At 33.7% G+C, this 20,331-nt stretch overlaps 1 protein-coding gene across 2 annotated transcripts in view; it reads left to right on the top strand.

The window, feature by feature from the left end:
• KHDRBS2 (KH RNA binding domain containing, signal transduction associated 2) overlaps positions 1-20,331 on the top strand; it is a 539,121-nt gene that overhangs the window by 495,819 nt on the left and 22,971 nt on the right. The window lies entirely within an intron of this gene.

The raw sequence follows: 20,331 nt of genomic DNA, 5'->3' as shown, positions 1-20,331 counted from the left end.
ATTCATTAAGGTATTATTAATATACAATAAAATTTACCCATATAGGGTATGGTTGTACAAGTTTGGCAAATGCAAACTACAGTATAATGACCACCAAAATTAAAACAGAGCATTTTCATCACCTTAAAAATTTCTTTATGAGACTTTATAACCAACTTCTCCCACATGCCTGGGTCCTGGAAGCAATAATGTGTTTTTTGTCACCATAGTTTTGCCCTTTCTAGGAAGTCATATAAGTAGAAGTAATTTGATATCCTTTTGGGTCTGGCTTCTTTATTTACCATAGTGCATTTGGTTTTTATTCATGTTGTATCAATATTTTACTCCTGTTTATTGCTGTACATTGTTTGTATTAGAGAAATCACAGTTTGTTTCTTCATTCACCAGTTAAAGGACATTTGAGTCATTTCTATTTGGGGGCAATTATTAATAAAATAAATATAGAACAAATGTAATTTTAGAAAATTCAATTACCAAAGTATTTTTCCTTAAAAAAATATGTGTCATAGCAAAGGGGTCATGTGATATTTAAGAGATTCTCTACGTATCTGAGAGAAGCCAAGAGAACCAGTTGTTGCAAAATCTTTATGACATTAATCATTTGTCAACCAAGGTTATTGGCAGGTGACACTTGAATAGTAAGTCTCCTTGAGGACTTGCTAAGTAACATTTGGGTGAGGGAAGTTGACAAAGAAACAATGTTAAGGTTGTCCTGGTGTGGAAGTAATCTAGATTTACAGCAGAAGTTTGAATTTTCCATGGCCTGAGGGATAGCATAGTGAAGGAGGTGGAGAGAAATTCTACTTAGAATACTGTGGGCAGTTAGGAATAGGATGAGTGTGAACAGATCTTGAAAGCCAAGTCTGAGTTAAGATATCACTATGGAAATGACCATCTTCAAACTGAGTAACTGGTTAATCTGTTACAGATTTAAAGCCATCATGAGCCAAGTGCTTCTGTTATGGGTAATATATAATTGTTCCAATTACCTACTGGAACACAGCACAGTTATTTAGGATTTGGGAAACATTTGCATCACATCACAGATACTCAACAGAGTGTTGTATGCAATTTGGATACACATTTAGAACATTTGCTAATATTGTCAATCAAATTCATTGTTGCACATTAATTCATAAAAATAGCCATACTATAAAGTTCTGTAACTTGTTTCAGAAATCCTTTGGTACAAAATATAGCAATACACTTCAAATATACCTAAAATAGATTAAAATAATTCCTTCATGTAGCTCTATAGAGAGCTACATTTAGATCAAAGAGATTTGGGGATAATTTGCTAAAAATGAAATGTTTTCTAGTTCTTTCTTATGGTGAGATTTAAATGGGTTTAACTGATCCAAAGAGATAAGGAAGAAGAAAAATATAGGATTAGGATAACTTACCACTGAACATTTGAGAAGTATATACTAGAATTATTGAACTCGCTTGTGTATTAAAAAGTAATAACAATACAGAATAATCTTGGGAAGAAAATTTTTATCTTATTTTAATGAAGTGTATTTTACATATAAAGGACATTTTATTTGCTTCTGCTATCTTATCTTTTCCCTTTTGTGTCTACTGAATTTTCTGTGGTGCAATTCTTACCATCCTTGAGAGTTAGCTCAAAAGCTAACTCTCCCAAAGAATCTTTCCTCAATCTTTTATTTGGGAATAACCTGTTTCTACCCTGAATTCCTATAGTACCACATCTTCACTTTCCAAAGCACTATCTTTGACTGCCTCACACTGGGATTACATGTGTCTATGTCCCTTATCACCTTTACTGCTTATAGAGAATCCATTTCTGATATGCCTTCATGTACTTCACAATACCAGGCTTTGGGTATGTCGTGTGCTATATAATGAATGGATGATTTGGCTCTGTTATGTGGTATATGCTGAGTGTACATAAACGTCAGGCCTAATATGTTCTACACTGTGGGAATATAAAGTAAGATCCTTATTCCTCAAAGAGAAAACTAAATTCAGTTAATGTATTATATTTAGTCAAATAGTACTATATTTTTGTCAAAATATGATGTTTCTCAGATAATAGTGTTAAACCGGAAGTGACAAAGAAATCATGTCGTGAAATTAATTGAAATGATATTAATGTCCTGGATTATAATAATTCTAAAATATCTATTTTTGTTCAAAATTATGTCCTCAATTCTAATATGGTATTTGGCACACTAGAAGTTCTTAATAAAAGCCTATAGAATAAATTGATTAAAAAATAAATGAATTTATTAATGACTGAACTATTACTTTAGGAGATAAGAATAATTTTAATGTAATATTAATTTGTAATAGAAATGAGTAAACACTGTAGCTTTTATTATATAATTTTTTAACTCCCTACCCTTAGATTATATGTATTGATGTAATGATGCCAGGAGTAGATAAGATTACAATTTAGTTACATAAGAACTTATTAAGCAATCATATGTGTCATATACTAACCATACAGTGACAATTCTTGGTCTTTATTTCAATATTTTTTAATATTCACTCTTAATAATTTGAGGAGTTACTTGCAAATTGTGAATGTATTTGCATACGCATACATGTGTTTATATATATATTTATATAATCAAAGTCAAACAATTAGACAATAATCAAATATTAGGAATTAAGAGTAAGAGAAAGTTCATTTTCTATAAGAATCTGTCTAGAATTTTTTTTCAAATGATGTTTCTTTAGTTGGTCTTTGAAATGTAAGTTTGGAATTTTTTTCTAAATAAATACAATAAAGAGAAACATGAGCATAAAATTATCTGTCATTTGTAAACAACATGAATATTATTTTGGCATACGATAGAAATATTTGATTTTATTGTGGTCAAAATCAGAAGAAATGCTGATGTAGAATCTTTAAAAAATAATACAATATGTATGATGTAACAGAACTGAGATAAAAGGTAAAATTACGTAGAGAAAACAGTCTTTAACTGACTAGTCAGCATGGGTGAACATGGAATTTGTGAAAATTTTAAAGTAGACCCTGTCAGTTTCCTAAATGGAATAATTATATCATCCTCAATCAAGATTGTGGGGGAAGTTCACAAGGTAACAATCCTACGAAGGTTCAGCTGGAGTTCAGAAGCTATAACAACTTTAATTAATCCCCAATTGTTTTGTAAGACATCATTAATTCTGGAAATTTTCAAATGGATCAGAGAAGGTACTTTACTAAAGATAACTCAAGAGACAGTTTAACTGAATGACATATTAATGACTGGTAAAAAATGAAAATATGAGGAATCTCCAACCATTTTTTTTTCTCTTCCTCTGTGCCTATCAGAAAAAGTAAAGAAACAGATTGATGAGTTGATTATGCAAGCTTCAAATTGCAGAACTGCTATTGCTGTTTCCAGGGGAGCTCACTTAACTTCAAGTCTTTGGCTTGAGACAAGTTACATCCTGTGATTAACACCTTTAATTGGACCAAACACATTCTGTTCATGTTCTCGTTCCCCCTCCCCCCTTTTATATGTTCTTCTCAAAGATATTAATATTTACAAAGAACAACCTTCTAAAATCATGTAATTTCACATGATTTTGCTGATATTCCCACACCCAAATGTTCAGCAAGAATCTGTACCAAATCTAGGGGAAAAAATAACTTTTATTTACATAAATATTAAGGGTAACATTACAATTGAAAGTTAAAAGAACATTTGTGATGTGAACAGGAATTTCGTTTGGCTATAAAGTGTAAACAATTTATAATTTTCCAGTGTAAATGGATAACTGTACAACAGGCAAATATCAAAATGCAAGCCTTTCCTTTCCTTGAAGTATGAATCAGGAGAGGAACTTGCACAATCTAGGAGAAAAAGCTGCCCCCTTGTGGATTAATGGAGGAATGTTCTAGGAAAGCAAATTAACTCCTAAAGGCAGTGGTTGGGAAAGTTTTCAAAAATGAAGACCCTTTTTGAATACCCATAATTGCCAGGATCTACTCAGTAGGGGAAGAAGAATGAGACTCTTGAATTAGAATAATTTGAGGAGAGTTTAATAAGGGGATTATTTTCAGTGGCAGAGTAGCACAAAGGAGAGTGCAGTCCCACACAGCTAATATTCCTGGGGTGAATACTTTACTACGAAAAATAGGAATAGAGGCAGATAGAGAAAGCTGTAGGAAAGGCCATCTGACATGAGCTGAGACCTTTGATTCAGATGGTATGTACGGCCATCCCATAGAGAGGAAGCTCAGGTAGTAAATACCCCAAACTCACTCTCTTCCCTCCTTCTGGTTTCCTACCAGAAGGATGGACCCACAAGGAAGCAAAAGACGAGGGACTCAAGTGATAGAGCGGCCATTCATCTTTCCTTGAATGGAGAGCAGGCTAGAAGGGAGAGGGATGTGGAAGGAAAAAGGAGGAGACCTGGCACATATAAATTTTTTTATTACATTTCAACAACTAGTAATTGTATGTTTCTGTCACTTTCTTAAAGATTTAAATAAATACATGGAATTGCTATGGAAACAATTATTCTTTTAAGTGAGTATTCATTTCATATATGAGAAAGCATCTATATACTAAAGGAAAAAAAAAAGTAGTGAGGCCATACAGTAAACATAGAAATATACAGTTGTTAGACAAATGGTTTCTCAGATCCCATGAACAATTTCTTAGCTTCTCAATGGTCAAAGCCCAATGGACAGGAACCATTGCTCAGAGGCTATTTGGAAACAATGGCTCATAATATCTAATAATAGTGCTAACTGCTATGCTAAGTGCTTGGGAGCACTGATCTCATTGAAATAACATATAAGGCAGGACTTAAGATAATTCAAGATAATTCAAATAGTAAACATTGGATTCAAACCCACATCTACAAACTCTACAGCCTTATACATAAAGACTAATAAATGGTACCTGAAAATATGAATCAGTTCATCAATTGAACAGACTTTTGTTATATACCTGAACAGGCCAGATAGAATACACCTTTAAAATAGTAAGAATATAAAAAGTTATTTGTATGCTTTTCAAAATGTTCTGACCAAAAGATACTTCTAAGCAAAAAAAAAAAAAAAAAAAGAAAGAAAAAGAAAAAAGAAATTATTAATTATTTAACTACTGCTTTTCAGCTATAAATTTAATATGACCCTGCGTATTTGACACTGAGCCTACAGAAAAACTTCTAATGAAAAAAAAAATTAAGTGTGCAAAACTGCAATCACCCAGTAATTTTTTTAAGGTTTATTTATTTATTTATATATAAATAAATCCTTAGCGGAATGCATTACAATTCTTATTACATATATAGAGCACAATTTTTCATATCTCTGGTTGTGTACATAGTATATTCACACTAAGTCATGTCTTTATACCTGTACTTTGGGTAATAATGATCATCACATTCAACCATCATTAATTACTCCATGCCCCCTCCCTTCCCTTCCAACCCCTCTGCCCTATCTATAGAGTTCATCTATTCCTCCCATGCTCCCTCTCCCTATCCTACTATGAATCAGTCTCCTTATATCAAAGAAAACATTCAGCATTTGGTTTTTTGGGATTGCCTAACTTCACTTAGCATTATCTTCTCTAACTTTATCCATTTACCTGCAAATGCCATGATTTTATTCTCTTTTATTGCTGAGTAATATTCCATTGTATATATGTGCCACATTTTTTAATCCACTCATCTATTTCTTCTCAGCAAAAGAAACAATCTGTGAGGTGAATAGAGAGCCTATGTCTTGGGAGCAAATCTTTACCCATCACACATTAGATAGAGCACTAATCACTAAGGTATATAAAGAACTCAAAAAGCTAGACACCAGAAACAAATAACCCAATCAATGAATGGGCCAAGGATCTGAAGAGAAACTTCTCAAAAGATGATGTACAATCAATCAGGAAACACATGAAAAAATGTTCATCATCACTAGTAATTAGAGAAATGCATTAGAGAAATGCAAGTCAAAACCACTCTAAGATTTCATCTCACTCCAGTCAGAATGGCAGCTATTGTGCAAATAAACAACAATAAGTGTTTGCAAGGATGTGGGGGAAAAGGTACACTCATACACTGCTGGTGGTATTGCAAATTGGTGCAACCAATATGAAAAGCAAAGTGGAGATTTCTTGGAAAATTGGGAATGGAATCACCCGGTAATTTCCTGCATATTATAATATTAAGTATATAACTGATTGTATATAACTGATTTAAGTGGCTCTACTCACTATAAAGTTACTTAGCCTCATTTTATGATTCAATTCTCCTAAGTCTCAATATATAGCCAATGATGAGATTGAATTTACAGAAAGTTATTGGACTTGAGATATTTTTCCATGGTTATTATACAAGTCTGTTGTATTTTTATGCCCTCTGCAGATCTCTGCATGTATAAACAGTATGTTCCATATTGTTTGAATATATCTTCAATGGAATGAGAATCTGCCTTTTGTTACTTTTTTGTTTCTTTTTTTCTTTCTCTATGTTTGACATATATTTATTTTAGGTGCTTAGGATAGTCACTTTTAGTTTTAAAAAGAAAATACTGTGTTTCTTCAAATTATTCACTCTGCATTCCTTGTAATTGTTGACCTTTTTTATTAATTTAGGGTTAATTTCAATGACAACTAAACTCTTTGACCAAGTAAAATACTTTCATGAAACTCTAACAAGAAGAGTTAGAGAAACCATTTTCCCTAGCCATTTTAATGCGGAGCCTCCCAAGAAAAACTAAGTATCCCAATTAGTAACTAAAACTTGATTCATCATTTATTGAGATCAAAACATGGCAGTATGCCATTTCTCCTGACCACATTAGTTCGAAACTGGAGACACTTTCAGCAGAATCAAGAAGGTAATGGACAAACCATGTACCATCAGAACTTCAGAAATGAGACACATGGAATCATCTTAAATGCTCAAAACACCTGGCCTGGTGAAAAAAAGCCCAGCATGAAAGCCAGATTAAGAACCTAAGGCAAAATTCTAGTTTCAGGGTAGGTGAGGAAAAGCTTAGCCCCACCACAAATAAATATAAATAAACAGAAGAAACATTTAACATACAGTTGAACACATAATTAAGGGGTCAGTAATGTTCATGACTACTTCATTATGAAGATATACAATGAGCAATGTTGGAGACAAACTGCAAAGTGTGTACCCTATCTAAAGGAACTATATTTTGCTCAACTTTCTGGTGTTGTGGCCATGTAGACTATATAAAAAGGACACTGTAGTAGTGCTAGTGTCCCCCACACCACAAGGAAAGCTGGAAGTCTAGGCTTCCCAGTTACTATTTCTACCCCACAACTACTAAACAACCATTTTATTATACTCAAAGATCTTATACATAAGGAATTTAAATGAGCACAGCAGTGGGGCCTTGCCTCTGTTCTGCTGTATCTGGAACCTCAACGGAGAAGGTCAAAGCCAAGAGTGACTCAGTGACTGGGGGCCGAAATCAACTGTAGAGTCTGCTCAGATATTATAGGTTTTAATCAGCTTTTTCATCATTGCAATCAAAAGACATGACAAGAACAATTTTAGAGGAGGAAAATTTTATTTGGTGCTCACAAGTTTGGAGATTTCAGTACATAAACAGCAGATTCCATTGCTCTGGGCCAGAGGCAAGGAAGAAGATCATGGCAGAAGAGTATGGCAGAGGAAAGCAGTTCAGGATATGGCAATCAGAAAGCAGAGAGAGCATTCCGCTTATCAGGGACAAAATAAAAACCCCAAAGGCACATCGCCAGTGACCTATCTTCTTCAACACACACCCTACCTGCCTGTAGTTACTACCCCGTTAATCCATATCAGTGGATTAATGCATTGATTAGGTTAAGGCTCTCATAACCCAATCATTTCACCTCTAAACTTTATTGCATTTTCTCACACCTCATCTAAACCATAACTTTATGTCTATAAGTTGATGCTGCTTTCAGCTGGTACCCTGACTGGGTGGGACTACTGGGAAGGACTACTCATAAAGCCCTCTTCATGTCACTTAGGCTTCATCACAGTGTGTCAGCTCAGGGTGCCAGATATGATATCCCAAACAACAAAGCAGAAGCTGATTTTCCTTTTAAAATGTAGTCTCATTCTCTTGGTTACAAGCAAGTCACAAGTTCAGCCAGATTCAAAAGAAGCACTGTTCGACCTCACTGGTAAATGGGCAACTGGCATGGTTCAATGATGGAAGGCCACTTCTGGAAAGTATAACCTGCAATCTCAGTACAATATCCTGATTTTTATATGCTAGAGAGTAATCTAAAGAAGCTAAACACTTTGGAGATTAAACTAAACTTATCTGTAGAAAATAATGGCCACGGTTTTTTACCTTCTGCTATCTACAAAATAATGTGCATTGAGAATTCAGCAAACAGAAGCTGCTCTCAAGGACACAGTAATAAAGAATTCTTCAGCATGGCTATTTGAGTCCACTACATGGTCTATGAAGGATATCCTAAAATCCAGGAGACCATTGGTAAATAACTAGGGAAGAAGACAAACATGCAGGATGTGTTAAGTGCTAGTACAACCTAGAAGGATTGCTACAGAATATGAAAGAAAGTGGCAAAACATCTAAGTAGCAGGTTGAGAGGCAGGACCAGAAGGTATTCAAAAAGAACCGATGTTCTGAGATTTCATTGGAAGTACAGTTTAGTCAGGTAAGGACATCATCATATGCAAACATAAAGGAATAAGAATATGATTCGTTGCTGAGGATCTGCGTATCCCTCAGGTGAATCAACTGTAAGATATTTGGGGGTAGTAGGATATTTAGTTAAACTGCTAGGAAGAAAATAAGAAACTTTGGATTCAGCACTCAGAAATAATAATCAGATTTGGATAGAGTTTTGAGGTTCTTTTCAAGGCTTAAGGTCATTAAAACCAAATCATCTTTGGATAAAATTACAAAAATCTTTTTTATTTGCTTGCTTGCACCAGGCCAATTTGGTACTATGATCTCAGTGGATTCTCCATCAGTTACTATTTTATACCTTTCTGGAACAATCTATCTGTGTGTTTTCATTGCTTTCTTTGGTTTCTTAGTCAATTTGCATGTAAAAACAACAACCTCCAGGTCATGCTATTTTGCACATGCCGACTGGCAATTAGAGAATGAATGTAAATATAAATAATTTTATTTTATATATATTATGTGTGTGTGGGTGTGTGTGTGTATGTATATTAATCTTAATGATGGCCAAAATGTAGAAGATGGGCCTCTGTGATTTTTAAATCATGGAGTTGGAAAAACAAAAACAAGATCTTGGGAGGACCCCAGAAAAGGGAATAGAATTTGCCTGGAATGAATGTGATGAATGTGTAACAAAGTCAAAAAAAAAAAAAAAAGATACAGATACTATTTATTTTCCATAATTAGAATTTGCCATTATGACATCTTAACATCTTCTTTTGCATACATATTAAATTAATGCTTATTAAGTGTTTGCTGTTTGCTAGGTGCTGGAATAGGATGGTGAACAAATATAGTAAATATAGTACATAGAAAGTACAGGTTCATAACCCTACAGTTACAATGCTGTGGACCAGATGTTTCATATTCAAAATTATTTGTTCTGTAGACAATCAATACAATGCATATGCTTTGTATTCTAGATTGCTTCCAATGTCATCTGGGCCAAAAATACGTATTAATTGTATTAAAATACATGAATAACTATACCAACTAAGATATAAGTAGGTATAAATAGCTTCTTATCACTTTAGGTTGGAACTTTGTTGCCTAACTATTCAGACCCTCAATTTAAGAAAAACTATTGTTCTCACAATGTTTGGATTTGGAATTGAAGGATAATCATTGTAAACTTTCATTACATAATATTCAGTAAGATTGAATAATAGATGTGTACAGGAGGCAACAAAAGTCTGAAGAAAGAATGCTTGAGTATTTCTAAAGGTAGTTAGTCTCTAAAAATAACAATAGCAGCAATAACAATGCTGAGCATTTGCTATGTGCCAGATGCTTATATTAAGTAGTTTATAAACATTATCTAATGAGATGAATAGTTTTGTCTCCATGTTACAGATAAAGAACTAGGATTCCAAATGTTTACCATGCCCAGGACTTTGTAGCTTAACAAGAGTCCAAGCTTCGTACTGATTTCTCTCCTATTTCAAAGAGTAGAATCTTTGTGTTAATGTCATATTGTTTTCCAAATACTTGACTCTGTTTTTAAAACACCTAAGTTTATTAGGAAACTCTTGAACTGAAGTACACTACTCTCCTCTAAGCTCTATATACACTGATCTCCGATATGCCTTGTGAAGCTTCACTATGTGTATTTAGCTTACTTTTTCCTCCACATATCTGCCTTTCTTAAGAAGATAATGCCCCTCTACCCATATCCAATAAAAATGAGATATAGTATTCTCTACTACTGGTCCTCACCTCTCCCTGTATTGCTTGAGGGTTTTCAGTCCCTCTAAAATAAAGAGGCAGAGTATGTTTTTCTGACTCCTCAGTACCAGGTATCTTGTTTTGATTACAATAATCCCACTTCTAAATCTCAGCCTTACAAAGTCCCTGTGTTTCCCACTTGCCTTCTTGCTATTGTCATGAGAAGAGCATCCCCAGGTAGAGCCCAGATCTCAGGGAGTGCTAATCCTACTCCATCCACAGCTCACAGAGCCTTCAGAGAGCCCAACCTAGATCCAGCACCCTCTAGCCAAACAAAAAATAATCAGCTTAATAATTGCTTATTTTTGTATGATACTGATATTTTATTGTTTGTTTCCCAATTATTTTACCAGTAACCAACTGATATCCAGTGTAATGCTTACCTAGACATGGGTTTCTTCAACAGTTCTTATATATCATTATTGCCATTTCCCCAAGTCCCCAGGATGGTCTCTTCTAAAAACATTCCAGTGGTCCAAGTGTCCATTTTAAAGTCTGGCACTTTGATCTTGAGATATATTACATCAGAGTAGAGTTGATGTGCAAAGAAATGCCACTATTACATCCTATGTTTCTTGTTTCGAAGTCCTTCAACATAATCCTACTGTGGTTTTCTTTAGTGGCTATGTCACGTTATTGGGTTTTATTGAACCTGTTTTCAACTGAAAACCAGGTTTTTTCTAAATGAAGTGCTGTCAAGCCAATTCTAACACCATCCTGCATCTTTGCCATTGATTTTTTTAACCTAAGCTCAGAAATGTACATTTATCTCTGTGACATTTCACCTTGTTGTTTAAGTTTCTTATTGTTGGTTTTGAGCTACCTTGTTGAATACCAATTCTTAAAACAAGCATATTAGTTATACTCCCTAACATATTGTATGTTTATCTTTTTTTGTTCAAGTACTTTTTCAAAAACATTTTTGGGAAAACAGAGTACCAAGAATAAAGCTTAATAGCAACCTTTAAATTGACATTGACCACTAATTAAAATTTCATAAGAAAAGTTATAAACATAGTTATGAATCTACATGGTTGTACTGTTAGGCAGTTTACAAGTTATTTACATAGAAATTATATAGTATTTTAAAACTAACCATTTCTTTATTCAACAGATATTCACTAAATGCTGAAAGTCACTATTCTGGACCTATGTGTAGAAACAAGTCAAGCAGAGCAGATTTTGATTTATCAAGACTTAGTGTAGGGTTTTTTTTTTTTGGGATTTTGTTTGTTTGGGTTTGGTTTGATCTTGTTTGTGTGTGTGTGTGTTTTGTGTGTGTGTGTGTGTGTGTGTGTGTGTGTGTGTCTGTTTTCCAAGGATGATTCAGGATTGCTGCACTAGAAACATGGCATATAAAATAAGAAATTTCTGGGCCCCCTGCTGAGGGCACTTGAATCAGAACATGAAGGAAGGGGCTCAAGAATCTGCCTTTTAACACTGTATTATTGTGATATTTAGGCATAATAGATATTTTGCTAACCTGATACAATGACACTGGTTCTACGTGAGGATGTGAATAAAATTCTATCGAAGACAATTGGGAAGGGGTAATACCTTTTAGAAGAGGTTGGGTAAATCCTTAATGAGAAGCTCCCCATTGAGCTGGATCCTGGGAGAATGGTGAATGCTTTCCTAGATGAAGTAATAGAGGAAGTGCCCTCTAGACAGATTAGCCTGCTCAGAAGCATGGGGTCATGAATGGAGCCATTCATGATGGCATTCCAAGGTGTCTGGGTGTGGTGTGTGTTAAGGGGCTAGGCTGGATGGGTGATTAGAATATAGAAATGGGACTGTGGCCTGTGTTAGTGACTCATCATTCACCATCTCAGAACTAGAGAAAAGGGAGATGTGAAAAAAATGATTATAATTTAGGTGAAAGCATGCCACAGTAGTGGTGCATGAGAACAAGGAGTTCTGATTTCCTTTCATTTTGCAGAAATTCAGCATCACTACTAATGCTCAGTAGCAAGCAGGCTTCATAACGCTTACTCATAAAACACCTAAAGCTTCCTTGGCTTCAGTCACATGCCACGAGTTCCTGGATGAATGTAGCCTTATTTCCACACAGAAAACAAGTCTGTCAAAATAGAATCATTGTTATCAACATACATATTCTTTCCCAGATTCTATTATATTTTTTTTAAATTTCTAAAGTCTGATGTTTGAAAATAATGTTTCAGTAACAAGTGGTTTGAACATTATGTTGCACCGGTGAGATTCCATTTGTGATCTGAATGTGGAGAAATGTAAATCACACATGACCATAGTCCTGATTGCATCAATGAATTCAGACTCAATGTCAACAAGATTAAAGTATTGAAATAATTAGAAATTATATTGATATTTACAGTGCTAAAATTCTACTGATACTCATGAATTATGACTCAACCAGAGAAATATGTGTATATAGTTAAAATTGTGTCCAAATCAAACTAGGGTTCAATAGCTTTTATGTATTTGTACCAAAAGCATCAACAGTTAACTTAATAATGTCATGTACCATTGAGTCTAATTAATCAGTGAGATGAAGTTTTTATTTATAGAAAATAATTGTTATGTTCTAATGATAATATTACAAAACAGAAGATTAATGTTTTGTTATAAAAATTTCTCACCCCGAATTTATGTAATAAAGGGTCAAAGTATGCAGAAAACAAGCTAAGAAAATACATGATTAAAGACTGTCTATAATGGGAGATTATTTGCAGAAATATATGCACAATGTTTAGTCCAGAAAACAAAAGCATACATAAATATATTTCTTTCTTCTTTGGAGCATGAGGCAATACTCTCAAAGTATCCATTTTCTCTAAAGGGGATCATTGCAGAGCTGATCATCATTCTACACTAGATGCCTTATATAGATCATCTATCTTGATCCTTAATCTATGAGCAGAACAAATATGTCACTTCCCTCATGAATAATCAGCCTATATTTCATCCTGTGAACATTAAATACCATCAGCTGAAACTTAAGAAGGCATGTATGGTTATTTAATTTAATTCAGAATATTTCAAGATGAAATTTTTCTCAGTAGGGCAACCTTTATGAATATGAAAAAGAGGAACTTTACGTCTATGCCTTCATTCATTGGAGAATCACCTATTATTAACAGTTATTGAGTACCTGACATGAACTAGGCACTTATCATGGAGCTATCACAGGTTATCCTATTAATACTTGAGGTAGATAAAATTATTACCTATATTAAAGGTGAGGACACTTCAGCTCAGGGACATTAAATAATTTGCCCAAGATGTCACAATTGTAAAACCAGAAAGTACCAACTCCGTATTTCAAGTTCAAATATCCTTTTTTTTCTGAATTCTATGTATCACTTTTAAAGAAATGTTGATTTTCCATCAAATGGATCAAAGACTCACTATTCTCCACCCTTAAGACTATGGACTTTTCTTACCTCTTATCAGTTTTCTTTGGAAAGGAAGATTTACATCTTTGATTTTCTCAAAATAAGCTGGACAGGGGGCCAAAGTTGTAGCTCAGTGGTGGAGCACTTGCCTATCATGTGTGAGGCACTGGGTTCAATCCCCAGCACCACATAAAAAAAAATAAAAAATAAAATAAAATAAAGGTATTGTGTCCGTCTACAACTAAAAATTTTAAAAAATAAGCTGGACAGGAAAACAACTGCCGGAGGTTACTGTTTTATCTATTTACCTATCTTCCTGCCTGTCTACCTACTTACCTATCTATGTTTAATATATTTAGTTCATTAGTTAGTTTTGATGGATACAAATTTATGTTCTACCTCTTCACAAACAAGGCTGTTCTATACAGCAATGTTTTTTGTATAACACTGTTGGTTAAGTGCAATGAATAAACAAGTTTTACACTACAAAATTTTCAAAACTAATTTATGAAATTTTGATGGAATTTCAAAGATAATTTAGAAATGTAGAATCTCGGGCATTGATCTTTCTCTTGTTAGAGCTCTGTGAAAATCATGCTGGTTAGGCACAATGAAAGATATTTGCATTTTGGCTGAAACACAAACACATAAAAAGACAATGTCTCACCTAATATATTTGAGTACACAAAATGATCAAATTTTGATTTTTCAAATAAAACTTTTAATAAAATTTTTAAAATTAACTTCTTTTAACTATTTCTGAGCTTGAAATATCTTAAATAAAAGTTATACATAGTATTTAGGGATTTGGATGGTTTATTTTCATACTAAGTTTTAATTTATTAATAGTGTAAATATAATGATAGTGAATTCTCAGCAAAACAAATGATCATATACGTGAGCACTTGTTTCTAATATCAGAAAGGATAATGCATATGTATTTATTCTCTAGTTGACCTCAGAATAAAGGCTAATTACTAAATGGAAAATTCTTAAATGAAAATGAAATGAACATCTTCCTTCCTGTCCAGCAGAGCATTTGGTCAGTATTTCTTGAGAATCTACTATTTGTTAAGCACTGGGTTACTCCCTGAAAATATAGTGATATCCAAATAGCCTTGGCCTCATGGAAATCATTTTTTATTGGGAAAACAGACTGGGTAAATGATAGCACATATAGAGGTGAATTTGCAATATGAAAGTGCTATTTATGGAGACAGCATGGTGGGGTTAGTGGGGATCTGAAAAAGCTGTCTGGAAGTAGGGATCAGACAGTGTTAAGAATTATGTGTGCTTGGAGCAAGCCCTTGTTCTTGATGGTAGCTAGGGTTTTTTTTTTTTTTGTTGTTGTTGTTGTTGTTTTTTTAAGGAGGAAGAGGAGAAAGAGGGCAGATAATTATAGAGGGGAGCTCATGGCTTATTCCTCCTTTCCAATCACCATTAGCCCAAGATCATACTGCTAAGTAATTATCTCCCATGTTTTTATCTGGTATTACTCAAATAAAATAGAGTATGGTTATTTTAGATATGTGTGATGAGCTAGATGAATTGCACATGTTTCATTTGGACTCTATCATCAGATATACCCAAGTTCAAATCCAAGCTTTACCACTGAAGAGCTGGGTAGATTAGGACAAGTAGCTTTTTCTAGCTGAATTTCCTTTTCTGCACTTGGGTTAATTATTACCAAATAAAGAGTTGTGATGATTAAATAAGATAAGGTATGAAATGCTTTTAACGGTGTATTAAATGCCAGAGGATTATACATTATAATTAGAAGTAATATATTACATTATGATTATTATTGCTTCTGGGAGGGGATAAGGAAAATTTTAAAGAAACAAATGATCTTATTTCTTGCATTAAGACTCCATTTCCACTTTCAAACCCTCAATTCTAAAAATCAGGTGGTAGAAGCAACTAAGGGGTAAGAAAGACCATTTATATCAATAAGGAAATAACATTTAATAAATGTGGCTTTCATTGTCTTTACTGAACTTTTACTAAAATATTAGCAAAAAATGAGCACATATTGCTTCTTTATAATCTAGCCATTTGAGTTTGGGCCTTCAAAATATCAGAGAACTTATATATTGTTCTCCATATTCACCAAATGTCCCACAATGTTCTTTTGAATTAATTGTTGCTTAAAATTAGTTCAGAATTATGTTTGCATTTTAATGTCTGCCAAATTTTGAATAAAACTATATTTAACAGTTCAAACTTTGGATCCTGAATGTAGCATTTAATGACATCAAATAATTATAAGTTAAAGTCACAAAAATTTTATCTTAATATGCAAATTTCATCACATTTCAATTAAAAAAAAGTGGAGTTCACGTATACTAAGGAAATATGGGTGTAAAAACATGAGGTGGAGAGCCATTGTAGACCTTGTCCATTCTACAAGTATTTACTTATCCATACTTTTAGTCAATACATTTTTTTTGTTCCTCTACTGTGTGCTCAAGATTGTGCCAGGTGCTGAAGGTACAGCAGTGAAAAGAAAGACAATACCAATGGTGATTTGTTTGAAATATAGTCTTGTTGATCCCCTGTTAAACAACTTCATTGCTTTCAGTGGTGACTAGGATAAAATCCAAACTGCTTACCATGATGAAGACAAGGTGCTTAAAATTCTGTCCTCTGCATCTTTCTTGAGACTGAGCAGTAAATACCTTTCTACCTTATCTTAACTCCCAAACTCTGGAGAAGTGGCTGCAGACACCACCCCCTTTTTTTTTTTTTTTTTTTGTCTATGCATTTTGGCTGTTGTTAATTCTCTGCCTACAAGGCTCCTTCATTCCTTTTAGCCTGGGTAATTCTTACTTACATTTAGTGTTGATGAATTTAAAAAAAATTAATGAATAGATAACACTTAACACTTAATTGCTTTTCTGGTAGACTATAATTTCCACGAGGCCTATTTCAATCTCAGTTTATTTTAAATATTTTATAAAGTAGAATGTATCTATATGTAGCTACTGGGTTTTCATTTTTCTGTTTTTGTTCTAATGGTTGTTATACCATTATTTTGTATAATCAGAAATAATGAAGTGAAAGAATACATTGGAAAAGATGAGGAAGGAAAAAGTAGCTAGTTTCCGTAGAAAGATAAGATTTGCTGTAGAAGGAATAGACAAATGAAATTATTTTTAAAAACCTATTTGCAAATGGGGTTCTCAGCACAGAAATTCCATAGGCATAGGTTTTCCAACATAGACATAATGTTTATCCTGTGTTGATAAACCTCACCTTCAGTGCTAGAAATAACAGAGGCCCCCTTTCCGGGAAGCCTCAGTAATAATCACCACAATAGGCAGGTCACACAACAGTGATGAGATATGGAAGGAAGCTTTGAAGATGTGAGTTATTTGTTGGAGAATCTCCCATTTCTTTGGGGCAGATTGTTCAGTTAATACTCTGAACAGCTCTGAGGAGAGGCGTGGTTGGTGGTGAGAACTGATTTAAGTACCTGTGTGTTTCACTCATTAATCTACATACTAATGATTACTGCTTCATAAATATCACTTTTCCCAGAGTGATGAAAGTTAACAGAAGGAATTGATCATCCCATAAATGGCTATAAAAATAGAAGAACTACCAATTTGCAATTTGAGGATGAGATCTGGGCTAAAAATCTATATTTGCTGGATGAATTTCTGTCAATAGAGTGTAAATGTACAGTGTAACAAGTGCTAAGAATAGGTAGGTAGTGATGTATCCTTCACATGTGATTTTTATATTGTCATATTATTTTAACATATTAATTTTACTTGACTGCAATAACCATTTCACTATGAATAAGTCCATCAAAATATCACATTATGCCTTAAATATAAAAAATACATTTTTAAATCCTGATCTTGGCCTCTAAAAGCAGACTATACTATTGACTTCATACTTGTTTTAAAGTATTTCTGAAAGCTACTGTTTCATTATATTTGTTTACTTTATCATGTTGTTTAATCATGTTAAAATGAGTAAAAGTGAACAAATGAATTCTGTATAAACACAACCTGGTTATTTGATTTATAATTCACTATTATTGTATCTCATGTTTTGGGAAATGTAAGGGTGAGGGTTTCTCAACACACTATTATAATTATAGAGGTATTAATTAGAATTATGACAATTATCAGTGATTTGGAACTTAATTACTCTGGTGGTTATAGCAGATATAATTTTTCCAGGATCTGGCATATACATAAAATCAGGATATTCATATTAGCTGTGTTAACTCAAACAATATCTAGTTATTAGTAAAATTCTACATAATATTTTGCTTTTATATTTGAAGATCATAGACATTAGTAAGTATTTAGAAAAATTAATAGATAATCAAGTGAAACAAAGAAAGCAGGAATAATATCAGATTAGTTTATTAAACATTTACTCTGAATTCCATTTATATCAGAGAAGAAATTAGTGAGTGGGGGTTTTCTGTGTTTATTTGTGTTACTATTCCATTGCTTTAAATGTAAGTTGATATCTCTTCTTAAGGAAACACAAATTTCTATAAAGATATTTCTAGTAAAATATTCTAGGATTATTTATGTTCAAACACAGTGTTGTCTTCTTTGACTTCTTTTTATTCAATCATTTATGTATCTATTCAACAAATATTTACTGAATGCCTGTTAATCTTCAAGGAATTGCCTTATAAAAATTTAAATTATATTATTTAAGGTATAAGCTAAACTTCTATCACAAAGAAGTCCCACAATTCAGTGGCTTACACAAGAAAAAAGTTTATCTCTCTCTAATTTAACAGACTCTGGCCAGTGGATGTGTTCTGCTCCATTGCACTATTTAGGGATTCAGGCTACAGGGATTCCCTTATTAGCATCAGTCTTCTCAAGTGGCACTGTTTGCTGATATTTCCAGTCAGTTTATTGAATAGAAATGGAGAAAGGAACTTAACTTTATGCAAGTCATAAAGAATTGGTACCATTACTAAGCACATGACCACATGCATAAGTGAAAAAGACTAGGAAATTAGGAAATAAAGTCATACGTTGATGATCTCACTTACAAGAGAGGGTCAAATGGAATTTGGAGAACAACTAGAAGTCTCCTATAGCTCAACCCTCTAGTCATTCAAATATGAGTGAATTTCCTTCTTCCCATTACAAATTAACAACAACAACAAAAAGCAAACAAAATAAGACCTACCTTCTTTCTAACAGAGAAAATTCAAGTTTAATACTGATTGCTGCAACCAGTTCAAAATCTAGGATCTTTGGGAAATATTCAGACCTCTACATTAGATCTCGTACTTGAAGTCTGGCAACCTGTGCAATGACAGACAGGTTATCCTTCCTTCTTTAACCCTCTTTCCTGTGCAAAGCATCCTGTTAAGTATATAAACTGGTCAAAAAGGAACAGAGTAACTCTTATTGAAACTGACATTAAGAAAACAAAGACTCCGTAGCAAGAGCAGTTACAAAATCCTGCCAAGTAGAAATTAAAGCAGTGAAATAAGTGTTTTGATTGTGCATCTGGCAACCTTGATTCTCTTTTCTGGGAGTTGTGCCAGTTTTCCTGGAAGGTTCTTCCATATCTTAATGGATACATGGACTGGTCCATAGTCTTATCTAAATTTGATAGAGAATGCCCACAAAGGAGACTTCACAAGTTTTGTTGCATGCTTCCTGCTGGTGCATACATGGAGGCCTGAAGATTGTTCTAGGACTCATGTGTTAGCAAAGTCTAATGGAAAAACGTGAAGACATTTTTGTTGGTTGGTTGGTTGGTTTTGTTTGTAATACTAGAGACTGAACCCAGGACCTCTTTGCCTCTAAGCCACATTCCCAGCCCTTTATTTTGAGACAGGGCTATACTAAGTTGCCTCAAATTTGTGATCTTCCTGTCTCAGCCTCCTGAGTAGCTGGGATTACTGGTATGTGCCAAAAGGCTGGCTATGAAGACATCTTTAAGCAACATTTGTCATGTCAAGATCCTGGAATAGAAAATAGCTGACTTTTTAAATCCTATTACATCCCAAACCTCTGGACATTGAATCACTTTAAAGTAAGAACTAATAATAATCATGCAGAGATAGCCTTTCTTAGCTAAGCTATAGTCCCTTTCATTTCTTCTTGCAAAACAAAACAGGAGGTTTTCTAAAATCAACCAGGATCACTAAACACTGGGTTTTCTCCAGCATTTTTCCCTAGCAGAAAAAGGATATGCAGACCTGTAGCTCTCTCTTCAAGTTGTCACTGACAGTGAAATAACAAGTGATATCAGCTTTCTATCCTACTCTATTTTTTTTCCTTTACATTCTCCACCTTTCTTCCAAGTTAATACTAAATAGCTTGGGATTTTAATAGCAGTTCCATACTGCCACATCCTGAACTGATACTATGTTCAACTAAATTGTGACAGAGAGCTTAAATATTCAGTTTATCAAACAACATTTTTAAATGTTTATTTTTCTTAATTATTTCTGTCTCTGACATAAGCAATAGTATAGAGTCATTTCACTCCTTGCGATCACTTAGAAGCAAGGTTCCCCTTTGTGGCAGACTGTGAGTCTGAAGGCATTGCTCT

This window comes from Spermophilus citellus (genome assembly GCF_964194105.1).
Source record: "Spermophilus citellus genome assembly, chromosome: 5".
Taxonomy (NCBI): Eukaryota; Metazoa; Chordata; class Mammalia; order Rodentia; family Sciuridae; genus Spermophilus; species Spermophilus citellus.
Note: the sequence above shows the minus strand (reverse complement) of the source record. Positions and strands in the feature narration are given on the sequence as shown.